Source organism: Sorex fumeus, unplaced genomic scaffold (genome assembly GCF_029834395.1).
Source record: "Sorex fumeus unplaced genomic scaffold, SorFum_2.1 ptg000083l, whole genome shotgun sequence".
Classification (NCBI taxonomy): Eukaryota; Metazoa; Chordata; class Mammalia; order Eulipotyphla; family Soricidae; genus Sorex; species Sorex fumeus.
Window position 1 is genome coordinate 6,472,773 of NW_026606140.1, and position 17,555 is coordinate 6,490,327.

Genomic DNA, 17,555 nt, shown 5'->3' on the forward strand with positions numbered 1-17,555 from the left:
CCTCAGGGACAAGACTGCCCGTCCGTTCCCTCCTTCCTTCTGGGAACACCCCCCCTGAGACTCCCGGGGGTGCAGCTGCCAGCCTCCCCGGCTGTGAGCCGGGCCTTCCCCCAGGACCAGTGCCCCGAGGGGGCCGAGAGGCAGGCTAGTGCTCCAACAATCCACGGTGGCCGGGACGGGCCTCGTGGACACAGGAGTAGAAGATGGTGGCCATTTCGGGCTGGACACAGGCGGGGACGGAGCACAAGGGGTCCCTCTACCCTCTCCAGTGCAGCGCAGTCGCCCCAGCATGACAGCTTCCGGAGCAGGCTGCAGCGGCTCTTTTGCTGCTGGGGATCGCAGGAGAGCACGTGAAACACTACCTCCTGTAGTCTCACTTATCAAAAATAAGATAAAATAAAATAAAAATAAATGTTCAAGAAAATAGTAACTCAGGACTGCGCGGCTCTGGCGTACTTGTGTGTGGGGTGGGCGGAGATGGGGGACCGTCACCCCCCCAGCAGTCCCCTGGAGCTGGAGCTCCTGGGAAACAAATCCGGTGCCACCCTCCCCCCGAAAAGGGTGGGTCACTGCTGCCCTCACGACAGCGTTGAGCCCCCTGTCCCAGCCCACCCCCGCCGTGTCCTGGAGCCTGTGCGGGGGAGAACCAGGCGCTGATGCTCCCGGAAGCCGCATGTGAAGACGGGGGCAGAGGTGGAAACGGGGTGTGCGTCAACGTCTGGGCTTGGAGGGGGTGCACAAAGGCCCCTTCTCCATGGGACACTGTGCGTTGCCCTGGAAACGCACCCTGAGAAGTGACCCCTTCCCCAGGACTGTCTTTTGATCCACAGTCTAGAGCAGCAGTGTTGGGGAGTCATGGTGAGCCAGGGACACTGCACCCCAGGGGCTCCCAATGCAAGGGGAGAGAGCGAATTTTGGGATGGGAGCCACAGGAAATGAATCCTGAGGACACCTGGTCTCTGCTTTTCTCTCCCTCATGCACCCCACAGCTCCCCTTCTTCCAGCTTCACCTACGCATGCTGCTGTGAGTGTCCCACACAGTGGCCAGCTGTCCCTGGGGCGTGTCCCCATATATGTCTTAGAGGGTGAAGATGGTCTACAGGGACGTAGCTAGGCACAGCCTCCCCAGCTTCCCTCAAAATGGAAGTACTTAAGCAGATGGCTATCAGATGAGACTGCTAAAATAGTTTTCGAAACATTAAATCAAAATGGTAGGACTTCCTCCACATATTAAACAATTTTAGTGAGAAAATTTTAGTGACACTACCTCCACTACCCAGCCGTCGCCACACTCCAGGACGCATTCCGGACCTTCTGGCAAGTCCCCCTACTGGCGCTGCATGACCTTGGTCAGCACCGTCTCCGCTGGCCCGGGACGGCACCCAGCTCAGTCCACCACGGCACTCTCAGCAGCACCAGGCCTGCCTGGCATGCCCTGTGGAAGCATCCCTTCCATGCTGATGGCCAGCACCTCCTTGGAGATCTCCTGTCTGAGGGCCATCAGCACGTCCCGCAGAGATAACAAGAAGCAGCACAAAAGCCCACGGACCCCAGGGAGTGAAGACAATAGCCTAGAAGGTTCTATCGGTATCAACTAGCTCTGCAAACTCTCACATAAAGACTTTAGGGACACTGTGATGTCTACTGAGCTCAGAGAAACACTGGCTCTATCAGTCAGCAAAGCACAGCAACGTATGAGGTGGAACTGAGACAAGTACAAACAGAAACGATTGAAGCAAAGAGTGTGGCAGGTGAAGCAGAAATTTCAATGGAGTAACAACATCTGGGGAAATCGTTGGTGAGCTCCAAGATGGGATGCAGGAAACGTCTAGAAACCAACAGAAGGTGGAAGAAAATCCCAAAAGCGATAGACAGCACACCAGAGAACTACAGGATGAGTTGAAGAGGAACAATATAAGAATCACCAGAATCCCCAAAGAACAGGAAGACAAAAGCAGCAAAGAACTATTGGTCAATGAGAAGAAATCAGAAGATTCCTGAAAATAAAGGAGAATAAAGATAGGATTTATCAGACCATATGGGATAGCGAAAAGCAGTGTTAAGAGGGAACTTTGTACAGTGTGGAACTATCTAGATGTGGATCATGGCGACGGGCACTGGAGTAGATAAGACCTGACCTTGCAAAGCGGCCCAGAACCGAAGCATCAGAAGAGCAAGTATTTGGCAAACTGGCAAGAACAGGGTGTCAGCACGGGCTGTTGAGCCTTGAGCCCCACTCAACCTCCTAGTCACATGCGCCAAAGACACAGAAACTGCCACCTACGCTTAGCAGGTCATCCTAGCCATAATTGGGATTCTACTGGAGCAAAGCAGAGAAGAAAAGATGATAGGCCAATCAAGCTGAACTTCATGTGATTGCACGTTCTTGTAAACCAAGATCTTCTATAAAATATGTGTGTATTTGGCAAGAAAGTGAACAGCCATCAGCTGCTCCCGGAGGGTGTTTCTCTAAGTGCCCGTCATACTTGGTCCCACGTCTGCCTGGACCTGGTGCGCAACGTCTCTGGGTACTTTGAAGAAAAGTGTTCCCCAACATCTAAAGTCATTCTCCTACTTCCTCAAAGAAACTTATTTGCTCTTGTACAAATAAGACTCAGGGTTTTCAAATTCACTAGTAGCACTCATAATTTTCAGAACTTCAGCTTTCACTGTTCTAAAAGTGATCTTTCTGAGAGTGTTCTTGGGGTCTATACTTCACGTGAGTTCTTTTCCCTCTCATTTCACAAAACAAAGACATGACTCTTGTTCATTTTCTGCTTTTAGTGTCGCTCCTCCAAAAGAGTAAGAACAAAGACACAGCAACTTACATTTCAAAACACAGTTTTGGGTAATGCTTTCAATTAAGACAATCTTTCTCATGTAGCAGTAGCACTGTAGCACTGTCCTTCCGCTGTTCACCGATTCGCTCTAGTAGGCCCAAAAACGTCCCCATCGTGACTTGTTGTTACTGTGTTTGGCATAGCAAATACGTCGTGGGTAGCTTGCCAAGCTTGTCTGTGCGGGCGAGATACTCTGGTAGCTTGCTGGGCTCTCTGAGAGGGGCCGAGGAATCAAACTCGGGTTGGCTGGCTCGGCTGCATGTAAGGCAAACGCCCTACCCGCTGTGCGAGAGATAGCACAGCGGGTAGGTCGTTTGCTCTGCATGCGGCTGACCCGTGTTCAATTCCCAGCATCCTAGAGGGTCTCCCGAGCACCGCCAGGAGTAATTCCTGAATGCAGAGCCAGGGGTCGCCCCTGTGCATTGCAAGGTGTAACCCAAAAAGAAAAAAAAAACATGTTGCAGTAATATTCCATAAAGACATGAATTAATGAAGGGTACATGAGGCGATAGCACAGTGGGTAGGGCGTTTAACTTGCACGCAGCTGACCCGGGTCTGATTCCTCCATCCCTCTTGGAGAACCCGGCAAGCTACCGAGAGTATTCTGTCCACACGGCAGAGCCTGGCAAGGTCCTCGTGGTGTATTTGATATGTCAAAAACAGTAACAACAAGTCTCACAGTGAAGACATTACTGGTGCCCGCTCGAGCAGATTGATGAAAAATGGGAGGAGAGTGCTACAATGGATAGTGAACCTGTTAAATAATATTTAAAAATATTACTCAAAACAGGAAATATTGATCAAGTACATTTTACTGAGAGTTGTAATTAGGAATTAATTTACAAAGAAAATTTGATATTAGCTTCTACTTACACATATTTATGGTGGAATGTATGAGGGGTAATCAATAACAGCCTTTAAAGAAAAGATTATGATAATACATTAAGTTCTGATAAAGCTATGATGGAAGTAGAAAAGAAATAAAATTTAAAGAGGAAAGGAACAAGGAAAGTTCTATATATTGAAAGTAGAGCGCTACCTGGACTTTTCCCAAAGAGAAAAGTCTTACAAATTGACATTTAGCCCCAGAATGAATATCAACAACCTTCACACACTTCCCTCTTGTTGTGGTGGGAAGATGCTCACTGGCTGGATGGGTGTTTGAATGTTACCTGTAATGAACTCCTGTGAACTACTTTATGAATATAAAACGTGTAAAAATCATTAAAAAATTGATATTCAGATTATATTCCTTAAAAACGCCGAAAGCTTAAGAGATAGTACCGTGGAGAAGTTGGCTCCGACCCCTGGCATCCTCAATGGGTCCTCAAGTACCACAAGGAGTAATTCCTGAATGCAGAGCCAAGAGAAGCCCTGGGCATCACCAGGTGTGGCCCCCCAGAAACAAAAAAAATTGCCAAATATTTACACTTTGAGCGTCTAATGTATGTACACAATATTAAAATAATTGTTTCATTTGTTTGTTTCAAAGAAAAAGTTTTTATTTAAAAAATAAAGATGTTTGGTAAAGGCTGAGCAAAGACCAAACTGATGTGGGGAATTATGAGGCTCCAACGCAGTGGGAGAGGGCTGGATGCTCGAGGCCCAGGTTCATGTGGGAACTTTGCTGGGAGAGTCTGGAGGAAAGAGGATGTGAAACAAGGACACTGCCGAGAGGAAAGTGTCAGGGTCAGAGGCTCGGTGAGGCAGACAGACGGCAAGCGCAGATGCAGGGGGTGACTGGGTTCCTGAGAGAACAAGGCCAGGCCCAGGAGGCAGGGCTCGGGGCTTGGAAGGGGCGGGAAGGGAGGGCAGGGCAACCTAAGGCCTAGGCGGGTAGAGAGACCACTCAGGCCTGAGTGGGGCAGGGCTGGTGGCAGCCTTTCATGGGGTCCCCTCCCCGGCCCGGGACCCTTTGTGACTCCACAGGGTTCCGTGATGTCAGCAGAGTGTATATAAACGGGACAGCTGCTCTCTGGCTCAGTTGCCACAGGCAAGCGATGAGTTGTCTGATCTCTTCTAGATGGATTCTCACACTTATTCTCCTATGATTCCTGAACATCTACCCGAATGGCTGGTTCTCTGGATTGAGGACCCCTACCTTTCGGGGTTTAATGGAATACTATTTTTGATTTTGCTGAAAAAATGTGTTGCCCGTTTGTGGTCAAGGAACAGCACCAGGTAGAGTCTGGAGACGTTCTGGGGGACTGAGGGCAGGTGCGTTTGTAAGAAGCAGACGGGGCGTGTGGCCAGGAGAGAGCGTCAGTCCTCTCTCTCGCAGACGTGAGGCACAGGGCGAGGTATTCCGGGGGACCCAGTTACCTCAGGGCAAGTGTCTGTGTGGGAAACCCCCTCCCGTACTGTGGGAGAAATAGCTGTCCCTGTGGGATCCCAGCTCCAGGGAGAGTACACGCTTCCCCCCTGACCTGCGTGGGCAGGAGTCACTCACACAGGGGTCTCCACGGGGGCCACCAGGACAGTGGTGACCTGAGAGACCCTCAGAGGGGGCCCAGGGCCTCTGTGAGGCAGCACAGTGCACAGACTGGTCAGGGTGCTGCTGGCACCAGGGTGCTGGCCTGACAGGGACTGAGAATGGGCTCAGAGTCCCTGGGACTGAATCATGCGAGAGCCCAGCCTGCAGTTCCCTGCAGGAGCCCAGGCCTGAGGAGGCTCCTTGTGTTTCTGAGAGGCCCAGGCCCTTACTCCCTCTTTCTTCTCAGCACTGGAAGGCTGCCTGGAGGAGGAGAGGCTCTGCACACACCGAGGTGAGGGGGTTGGCTTTCCCGCCTGGGCTCTGCCAGAGGAAACTCCCTGTCCTGGCCATCCGGGCCAGGCCACAAGTTGAAGATGTCCCTGTGGACAGCGGCCCCGTGAGGGCACTGGAGGAGAGTCGGGAGGGAGACAGGCAGAGCCTGAGGCCTTGGGGGTCCCAGTGAACCACACCAGGGTGGGAAGCAGTGGAACTGCCCTCCAGGTGGTCGGGGGACACAGGACAGACCAAGGTTCCCAGGAGAGTGGACGGCAGGTCCCTGAGGGACACTGGGCTCTGGGTTCCCGGAGCTGGTTTGTCCGGCCTTTCCCCGGAAGCAGATGCCTCAGGGAGCCTCGGGCACGGGCAGGGCAGGTCTTGGGGCTCGGACAGGGCTGGCTGGGAAGCTGTGCATGACCCCTGACGGCCCCTGGAGCAGCTCATGAAGCCCCTGAGAAGCTCATGAGGGAGCTATTTCAGGAGGTAGGAATATCTTCCAATATCTTGTTGTTACTGTGTTTGGCATATCAAATACGTCACGGGGAGCTTGCCAGGCTTTGCCGTGCAGGCGAAATCCTCTCGGGAACGATAGCACAGCGGGTAGGGCATTTGCCTTGCACGCCGCCAACCCAGGTTCGATTCCCAGCATCCCATATGGTCCTCTGAGCACCGCCAGGAGTAATTCCTGAGTGCAAAACCAGGAGTAACCCCTGAGCATCGCCAGGTGTGACCCAAAAAGAAAAAAAAAACAGGCATTACTTTATATTAAAAATACTAAAATGCCTCCCATTTAAAATGTTTCATACCTCTAACATGAAACCTCCCTGGAAAATATTGTCTGGCTTCATCAACAAAACTTGGTCCCATTATCGCTTTCCAGTACCGGAAACCATTGTTTCTTGATAAAGCAAGGACTAAAGATGAAGCACTGTTAGAAAAAAAATTATTGAAATTATGACCCCCTTAGATAACTAGTTACAAGCAATACACATGCATTTATTTGTTTACTTTCTTTTGCAGCCCTGCCCCTCAATGCTCAAGAGACCTCACGGGCCATTTCTGGTGGTTCTCAGCCAACGAGGCAGGCAGGTCAGAGCCTGAGCCAATGACTCAGTGATACTCGGATCAAAAGTGTCAGAGTAATCCTTTATCAAGATTCAGAAGTCAACCTTCACTTGGAATACGAGTAATGTTTACAAGAGGACGGAAGTAGGTAAAGCAAGGGAAGGGCCATAGGTCTGCAGGGGTGCTTCCTAGATTACTGTTCTACTCTGGCTGGGATATGCATGTGCCCTGCTGGCTGTATAGTCCACCTTTGATTTGACTTCGTTTTCTGATATCTTACTTCTGTTATTCCATTTTGCTTCTAGGACCAGTAATCTTTATGATTATCAAATTCCTTGAAAATCAGAAAGTTCTCTGCTTGAAGTGGCACACCGTGAATTTCTAGATTTGGTTCAACTGAGCTCCAGCAACTTTACCTGGGACTTTCCATTACTCCATGACACACCAGAGGGACTAGCGTAGATAGAATTTGGGCTGTGATTTGAGGTGGGTAGGATAGTAGCAAATAAATAAATAAATAAATAAATAAATAAATAAATAAAAGGCTCCTGCACATATTTATAGACTATATAGGTTTGTCCATGGGAACAGAATACAGGGTTAGGAAAATATTTAAATGATTCAGAAACATATCACACTTTCTAAACCTGAAATCACTTCACCTGATCATGTTTTCTATGAGGTCTTCAAAATAAGCTTCATGGTCATATTCCTTGCACAGTTTCTGTGCTTCATCTTCTGATAAAAGTACTCGTCTTTGCATCAATATTTTAAAACCTTCTTCTTGACAGGATATTGAAAACATCATCTGTATAAAAACAACATGTTGTAAACTGCTAGGCATTTGTTACACATACTTCAAAATGTGTTATCATGACAACATAATGTATTTCATTCTCATATAAAATTTAAAAGTTTTCTTATTAAACATGAAGACAATCAATACTCTTTATCTTTACATATCAAGTTATGCTGTTGCTCTCCAGATTTAATAATATAGTAGACATGCACACACAGCCAAGCTATCCCTCTCATAAACATATTTTTCAAGTGTCCTGATGTGCATCCAAATCTACAAAGGAACAAAAATGATACCTCAGCCTTTTCCTTGGCAACATATCAAAAGTTAGTAGACTATGGACCAAAACCAAAAGTTGAGTATGTATATTACATATAGAGTATCCTGTCATATAGACAGAATAACACTAGGAGAATAAAAATACTCTCCATATTCTTTATACACAAGTTATCAGGTTATTCATACACATATATACATGTTATAAGATATCTTTTATATATTATAAATACAATGGGGATATTTTCCGATGTGTAGACCCATAAGATAAAATGAGCACATCTTTTTAATTATGCTGATCGTATATATGCTATATTACTGAGAAACAGGATATTGTGAAGTTATTTGGAAGTGGGGAGTTGCAGCTGGGGATAGAACACAAGAGACAGAACAAGTGACAGAGAACTCGGCCCTGAGGCCACTGCTTGGCAGCAGGGCCCTTCGCGCCTGACTGCAGCCCTCCAGTCTTGCACTACCAGCAGCTGTGGTTCCTTTGGGGCCCGGGCATTTAACATGATGTGAATTTTAACTAAATGAAATAATTCACTTTTAATTTTGCAATTCTTCTTTTGTAATTTCTTAAAGTGAATCACTAATTAAATGACAATAATAGCAATATACAGAGAAAATAATAATGATGAATTGCTGCTTATACCCAAATGCAAATACGAAACCTAATAGTGCTTCAAAAACTAGGACTAGAACTCCACAAGCGAATTCATTACTCAGTAACATCTGATAAACATTTCTGAACGTTTTTTCTATCTAACTAATAACTTTTTATTATACTCAGGTACCACTAAGATTTGCGTACCACTGTGGCAATATGTTATAGTAATGGCTATATCCAAAATTCTTCACAGGGGATATTAACCGCTCTCAGAAAAATGTTGGGTAAATATTTCTCCCGTTCGTGTGCTATACTTATGTTCTGGTTATCATTTCGTTGAAGTTCAGAGCTTCTGCCTTTAGTGCAGTCACATTTATCTTTGTTTCCACTTGTTTTTAAGACTAGGAAGGTCCTTTTCTGACGCTAACTGTAGAAAGTAAAATATCCGCCAGAGGGCGCGCCTCCACTACTTTGAAGGGGGATGTTTGGTGAGCTATGCTAGTTTTCCCAGAGCATGCCAAGGCAGCTCTGAAGGGCTGCTGAAATGACCTGGGTGGACATGAGAACGTGGGCCTGCCTGGATCACATGCTTGGACCCTGGCACAGAAGCACTGGCTCAGCTCCTCAGATCACCCAGGGATCACCAAGGCCTCCTGAGCACCACTGGGGAGGCACCCCTGGCCCCACAAAAAGCAAGGGATGAAAAGTATCTAGTGACAACAATATTCTGGATTTGGAATACAGAAATGATTTTAAGAGGAAGAGAGGGAAGAAGGATGAGGGTCACTAGAGGGGTCATGAGGCAAGGGTGGAAGCCTTGGGCATTCTGGGGGTTTGGAGGAGGGGCAGTGATTTTCTACAGGACATGTGTGTACATAAGCACTGTTCTAACCCTGTCACGTCTGATGCAGTTTTAAAATTCAACACATTTGTTCATGACCCCAATCCTCAAGCAGCCCTCCGCTGAGCTGACGCTGTTGCCTGACAAATCATAGTAAGATTCTCCTTTCTCACCCTTCTCATCCTCCACACACATTGCCTGGAGTTGGTCCCACAGAGAGTCCACACATCTTCATGACAATCCGGACAGGGGAAAATCAATCAAGCACCCTGGAAAACTGCGAGCTGTCAAAATGCCTAGGGTGTTACATAATATAGAAAAGCCATGTTTGTAACCCTTGATCTAAGGAATAAAAACCGAAAAAGTGGTCAGCTATAAAGAAAAAGAGGTGCTAATTTTCTCCTTTTCTATCCAATTTTACTATGGTCAATTATCGAAATAAGAGGACATCAAAATCTTTTTTGTCTCAGATCCGGTAGCCAGACTGTACAGGAAAACTGCCAAGCCAACAGCTATTTTAAATCGCTGACAGTCTAAAATCAAGATGGTCCTTACTTTAAACACACAACATCACAAGACAATGACAGTTTAATGGAAAGGAAATTCTTACTACAACAAAATGCAGTAATCTTCTTCCGTTCATTTTTCAGATTTCGGAATAAAGTTTGCTTTGCTTTGCAAGGTCCACTCCAGGCTTGGTAAACATCGATCACTAGAAGACAGCACTATTTAACGAGAGATCGAGTCAGATGGACCATATCACAGGTCACAGTCACAGTCCTCCCGTTGTTCATCGATTGGCTGGAGGGGTCCCAGTACGTCTCCATCCTGAGACTTGTTGTTACTGTGTTTGGCATATTGAGTACGTCATGGGTGGCTTGGCAGGTTCTGCCCTGCGGGCGAGATACTCTCCATAGCTGGCGGGGTTCTCCGAGCGGGCGGAGGAGCCGAACTCCAGTGGGCTAAGCGTGCAAGGCAAACGCCCTATCGCTGTGCTTCGCTCCAGCCCATGAACCGTATCAGCTTAGTTTAAAGAGAGGCAGCGGCAAGAGCAAAGCGGCTCAGCCGTGAGGGGAACCAAGATGCTCCTGCAGGGGAGGCCCAATATCTGTCAGCCCCTTGTTCTGCAGCAGCATCTCTTCGCCCTGGGCTTGGGATCGATGCTGAATTCTGTCTCCGTGTACCAGTCTGCCAAGAGCGCGAATGCAGATTGAACTCCTGCTTTCCCTGTAGCTTGATTTCTCGCTTTCTGCTCGCCATTTATCCACTAGCACAGAAGAAAAGAAGAGAACATAGGAGAAAAAGGAAATCTTCTGCATCGGAGCCACATCTTCATGCACTGCGGCTAACCCTGGGTGCTGCGCCCTCCCCCGTCCTGGCGTGGGGGACCCCCAACGCACCTGGGCAGGGGCATCTCTCCGCACACCTCGCTGGGACTTGCTCTGCGGCACAGGGCCTGCCTATGAACCTCCCCCAGTCCCTGTGGACCCAACAGGCGGGGCCTATTCAGGAACTGCTCCTTGGGACGACAGGCACTGCCTAACCCAGGGGATCGCCAAGGAGCCAACCCGAGGAGAAAACACACCCTCCTCTCGGCGAGGCTGCAGTGAGTGGTGAGGATCTGGTACTTGGCAGGGACGGACTGGGGGACCAGGCTCTGGTGCCTTCTCCCCACATGTTTTCCCCGCCAAGGGCCAGGGTGATGGGAGGGGCCAACGTTTCCTGCCTTCTCCTGGGCTACCCTCGAGCCTGGTCACGAGCCTTAAGCCCAAGCCCTTGGTGGGCGCCTGAGAACACTGCAACCCCGCAGCGCACAGGGAAGCTGGCTGACAGAGCACCTGAGCTCAGATCATGCACCCTGGGATCTGCACTGCACCCCTCCTTCAGAGCACTGCACCCCTCCCTCAGTGCAATGCACCCTCCTGCAGATCACTCAGCACCTTCTGGCAAAGAGCATGTTCAGTCTTTCCCCCTGGGCTCCCTGATCTACGCTTATGGCTAGTAGTCTGCAATCTACAGGGGGGCCATGAGATGGGACATGGGGAGGAGCCGAGTGATGGGACATGGAGGGCCCAGGAGACAGGACAGCCGGTACTAAGGTAGGGAGGCCACATGCCTTGCATGCGCGGGGTGTAGGTCCATCCCGATATGGTAACCGTGCACCACCAGAAGTGATTCCTGGGCACAGAGACAGCAGTGACCCTGAGCATTGCTGGGCAAATGTGGCAAAAAACAAACAAGAATTAATAACAGCGGGCAGGGAGCTTCCCTGGCATGCAGAGGACCTGGGTGACATCTGAGTGAAGCACCCTGAATACAGCACAGTCAGGAGTAAACCCTAAGAACTGCTTAGTGTAACCCAAAGGTAAAAATAACAAAATTAAATACATTCACTGATCTTCCTCCTTCTCCATAAACAGAGACAATAGTGTCCATATTTTTCTCTATCACAGTTTTATTATTGTAGCACCTGCTTTATTTGTATATTTTCTAGACCTCTAAATACACGAAAAAATTCAGAAAAATGAAACTAAGTTATAGAATTTTTAACTTTATTCTTTCCATCTCGTGCTTCTTTTAGCATCTGTATCATCGCTCATACACAACCACTGAAATTTAGATGCCAAATTAGTGCATTTTTAAATCGCACAAATTCTTGAACATTTACAAATACCTGAACCAGAATATACAAAACATCTATCTTAAATTCAAAAGTCTTATTCATAAAGTTAGATGATAAAGAAAATAGTTTAGAATTCGCTGTAAATTCATCACCTTAAAGACAGAAACACACTGGAACTCAAAGCAGCATTTTTTGTTGTTTCTAATTTACATTTTCTTTTTTAGATAAAATATTCTGGATTCCGAGATCCAATTTTAAATGTCATCTGAACAAGACTATGGAAACGGCTATTACTGCTGTAATGACTACAAAACTGAGGCTCTAAGAATAATGAAACTCACAATATTAAAACCTCAGACTGAAAGAACCTATTTCTACTATCATCTATTTAGAAATGCAAGACTGATGGATTTATACTGTGAAAAGAATACTATGCATCTCTAAATCAGAGAAACCTGCTTGCCTAGAGTCAGTCAGAGGAGGAGAAGATGACCACATATGCCACCTGGCTCAGAGATTCAAAGACATGCAGCAAACCCGAACAGGAACCATCTGCAATCTAGGCACTGATTTTCAAGGCAGTTGGAGTATTTTGTTCCTAGCTGCCATGGTATTTCTTTACTATATTCACTGGTTGTTAGTACTTTTAAATAAATACGTAGGGAAAGGAAAAGCAGGGGGAGGGTGGAAGATGGAGGGTGGAAAGACAAGCAAGTGACATATGACTCATGACCAGGAGTGTGAAGGCAAAAGTCAACAAATCACTCGTTTGGGGAACTATATACAATTACCACAAACTTATTAACACTATAGTTTAGAGTAGTAAGTAATGGGAAGCTATAAAATACAAAATACTTATTACCAATCCTATGTAAATACTTGGTTTTCCTATGATATTGTTTGAAACAAGTTTACTCATGTTCAGTATATGGTCTCAGTGAATTAAATTTAGCAATTTAAATGTCAATACATGCCTATCTATATTTGATTCAGTAAAGAATTTCTTTATCAATCAGTAAATGTAGTTTCAGTCGGAATGTTAGTTGGTATTTTACTTGCATTAATGTGATCAATGAAGGTGAAGCAATGAAGCTGTCAGAAATTTACCATCAGTAATCACAAGAGGCATAATTCCTGAAACAGGCAATTGTTTTGAAACTCTGAAATAATGTTTCCTATGTTGTTATTTATTTACTCCCAGTGACATTCAGGAGTCCAGCCGGGGCATTCTCAGTGACAGAACCTCAGACACTTTGTCAATCAAGATGATGATTCAATGGCAGAGTTCAGAATCTCAGGTGCTTGGAATCACAGGAGACATGCTGGTATTACTAAGTACTAAGGGCCTCCGGGGATGTGCAGGGCCCTGACAGGGAGCCTCCAGGGCAACACCGGTCAGTGCTCATGGTGATGTCCAGGGCTACGACCGGCTGCATCTCGCAATTCTAGGGCGTTGAATCTGGGTTGGTTGTGTGCAAGATATTTACCTTCTGCTCTGTACATCTCTCCGCCCCCTAGGCTCAGTGCACTTTTATTTTTTATATGAGTTGACATTAAATAGAGCAATTTTTACCTGGTTTGTACCTGTTTCAGATTCTATGCTTTAGGTATAGTTACCAGAATCAGGTTATGTCTTTGAAGAAGAAAAAAGAGAAAAAGAAATGTGTTCTTTTACCAAAACCACCATCTTCCAACAACTAGCCAAAATGACCAAGACAAAGGGAAGGCTGAGGGTCAGTCACTATGTGTTCCTCAGACAGCTTAGAAAACAAGGGTTTGTCATTTGGTCACTGTTGTAAGAAATGAGAGATTGTAGACACAAGTGAGTAACATGACTTAAAAAAGGAGAGTCCCATAAATGCCTCCATTGCAGAACCAGAAGCGGTGACAGGGCTACCCGGCTTGCAACAGGCATTGTTATAAACAAGCAAGAGCGTTATTATTATACAAAGGAAAGTGTTTTTTGGGTTCTTTCCCAAATGCACTTTAAGATGAATTTCTACCTGACCCGGGGTCTTCCAGTTATTTTAACATGATATTTATTTTCTGAGATTGGGTTTTTTTTACTATGCTATGCATGATTTTAATAAATAAATTGCTATTCGACTAGATTACCATTTCTAGATCATGCAGAGTCCTTGGAAATATACTCTAAGAGACCCCCTTTCTGATGCTGAAACACATAGCTAGGTTTAAACTGGCATTGACTTTACCCTTACTCTATTCTAGAATAGGTCATATAACCTTTCCAACCTTAATTTTCATACCTTTCTTGTTTTAACTCACGTTTCACGGTTCTGAAATTTAATAATAGAGAATTCATAGAGCACCTACTGGGCCGTGTGCTGTACCTCTTTACTTTCTTTGGTGGTTCCTTTTGAGAGAGAACATGAAGATAGCCTCTAAACTTGAGAAGACATGAGCTCTGCCACCTAGAGTGAGAACCGAGCTTCCGTAGTCCTACTAGGATCTTAAAAGAAGTGCTTGGGTTCAGTTAAGAAAGGTACCCAACTGCCATACGCTCCAACAGGGGAGCCCAGGTCACAGATGGGGCAGTTCTGGGCCCTACCACTGCCCACTGCTCCCTTCTTGCTGTTAAATCTCTTGGTGTCAGATAAGCGTGGTCCTTGTTTTAACACATTCTTCCCAGAGCTCTTATATTGAGTGTGCACACATTTGTAAACTGTCTCAAACCTCCTATTGGTTATTCTGGGATATATTGGAAGCGGATAAGCCTAATTCTCAAGAGGTTCCTCAGGGGGCGCTATGGGCCACTATGGTGGCAATGGACAACCCTTTGAGTGAGCACAAACAAGTACCTTTGATTCACGGCTGCATTCAAGGCCTTGAAAACCTCTACCTTTGCCTTTGTGGAGAATCAATAACGGAGGATAATGAAAGAGATAATACCTCTGTGTGACATTTTGGGATTCAGCAGTCTTTTCTGTTGTCTGTCACCCTGCACCTCATTTCTAAACTGACATTGGTGTCATGAAGCTCTGGGACTCTCAACATCCCAAATTTTCATGCAGTTCAGTCTCTCCCAGCATGAGGGATTATCTGAAGAAGCAAGAACTCACTAGAAACCTGACAATACAGCCCAGGCAGCACATCTTAAGGTCCACAGACTGCTCCTCCCATTCCCAGTTCCACTGCAGATACCACTTGCTTTTCACACTCAGTCTCATCCCGTTCTCAGCAGAGCCGCCAGTGCTCTGACTAGATGCTGCTGCTTTGGTTACAGCAGCAGATCAGATACTATGATATTGGAAAGCCAACAAGAGTTACAGGAAATGTCACAGTGTCACAATATGCACAAGGAATTGACTGCCAAGACGGCTCCTGGTGAGAGTGCGATGTCCTTTCTTCACTCACCTCAGCCCTACTGCCCTCTGAACCATAGAGCGTCTCCAAGGATCCCAGCTCTGCCCTGTTAGCATTACTAATAGAACAGTACTCCTTATACCAACACCAACTATTCTTTTCTTTTCTTTTCTTTTCTCCTTTTCCTTTTCCCTTCCCTTTTGTTCCTTTTTTAATCTAGCAGCACTGCTATTTATCAAGCCACCTATTAACGGATTGAATTGGACATGAACTCCACCTTACTTTTGTTCATAATTTTATTTATTTTTTCTTCTTATATTTACTTATTGAATCGCTGTGGGAAAAGTTACAAAGCTTTCAGGTTTAAATCTCGGTCATACAATGATCAAACACCATTCCCTTCACCAGAACTCATTTTTCAACACCAAGAATCCCAATATACCCCCCACCCCACACAATGCCTGTGAGGCACATGATTTCTACTTACTTCTTCACTACATTGATTACATTCATTACTTAGACAAAAGATGCACCATTATTGTTTAGAATTCCCTCTCACAAACAATCAGAATTGCTGAAAAGGCATTTGTTTTCTATAGCTAGTTACGAGAATCATATAATGTTGTGCGGCCGCTATAGTGGCTGCGCGATTTTGGATTTTGCAAAGAGCCAGATAATTATGAGAATGCTTTCTGTGCATCTGGTGTTATGGCTGTGCCGGAGAGGCGCTCGTGGGGGCATCTCGTGACCCCGAGGGTGTGAAGGTTGAACCTGTACCGTCCCCCTTCCCATGAGACTGCAGGTGCCCTATCACCGTTGGTTCATACTTGGCTTTCCAATAATCTCTGAAGCAGTGGCCATCTTGCTTCTGGGCGGGGAGGCAGATTCCAGTCCGTTCCCTTATTCTTCCCTTCCCTTCCCTTCCCTTCCCTTCCCTTCCCTTCCCTTCCCTTCCCTTCCCTTCCCTTCCCTTCCCCTTCCCCTTCCCCTTCCCCTTCCCCTCCCCCTTCCTGTTTCTGTTCTCAACAGTCTAGACAGTGTTTCCTCACTAGGGCTCTGTCATCCAGAGAGGGAAGTCAGGTGCGCCTGAAAAGATCAAGAGACCCAAGGAGAGAAAACACAAGGAAGATGATGTTTCTTTAAATTACAGACTGAGTCATATTTCCCTGCCCTGTGTTTCCTTACCAGAAAAGACCCTGAACCAAGGAACATACGTGGTGTTGGATGGATAGAAACTTACTGTGGGCTGACGGCTATTAGCATACAGGAAATTCACTTGTGAAAGAAACAGGAAAAATGGGAGGATGGAGGGTGCAAACAGGCCCATTGAGTAGCAAAGGGACCGAGTTCCACATGAAGCTTATCTCTTGCAGGGGCTCAGCTAGGATAAGCACTCCTACAGCGAGAGCTGAGGCTGCAAGACCTTCTGCCAAGGCCAGAATGCCCTTGACGGCAGTGGCTAGGATGGTCTGGGAATCTGACTCACAGGTCCAGTAAGAGCCCAGCAATTTGTTCCCATTGAGACACAGGAACAGGCAGCTTCATTTGTTGTCAATCTTTTATTATGTAAATATTTTAAAATTTAATAATAACTGTTTTTATTGATTTCATAGGACAATCTGAAGGATGGCGCTCACTGGGCTGCCAGGGGAACAGGCCAAAGCACGAAACCTATTTCCACCTCTGGTGGCCCAGTGCCTGTGACCTACAGCACGGATTGGACGCACTTCAGCCAAAAGCCATTGGTGTTTGAGATTTGTTTCTGAGTCTCTGGGATCATAGCAGTTAAGCAGTTCGATCAGAAAACAGAGAGGCCAATCCTCTAATTAGATAGGTGAGCCCGAGGTAGTTTGTGGGTGTGTCTCCCACACACCTAACTTTCAGCCATTAACTTTCTTGGCAAACTTTGCCCTAAGTTTTTGAGGTCTGGCCAAAGGCATGCAGCAATTGTGGGCTATCTGAAAATCTGAAGGCGCCATCAGGTGGCTGATGCACTCGACTCACAGGCACAGTTTGACCTGCTGGCGGCACCATACCCCTAGTATGAATATTTCTAAAAAAAAAATGAGAAATTGAGCTCCCATTTAACTCAGCAATACCACTTCTGGGAGTATACCCCAGAGATGCAGAAAAAGTATAGTCGAAATGTCATCTGCAACAGTAAGTTCTTTGCAGCACCGTTGACAATAGCCAGTTTCTAGAAAAAACCCAAGTGCCCGAGAACAGATGACTGGTTAAAGAAACTGGGGCACACCTTCACAAGTAATACTACACAGCTGTTAGAAAAAATGGAGTCATGAAATTTGCATCGAAGTGGATCAACATGGAAAGTCTCATGGTAAGTGAAATGAGTCAGAAAGACTGGGACAGACCTAGAAAGACTGCACTCATTTGTGAAATATAAAATAACACAATGGGAGACTAACAG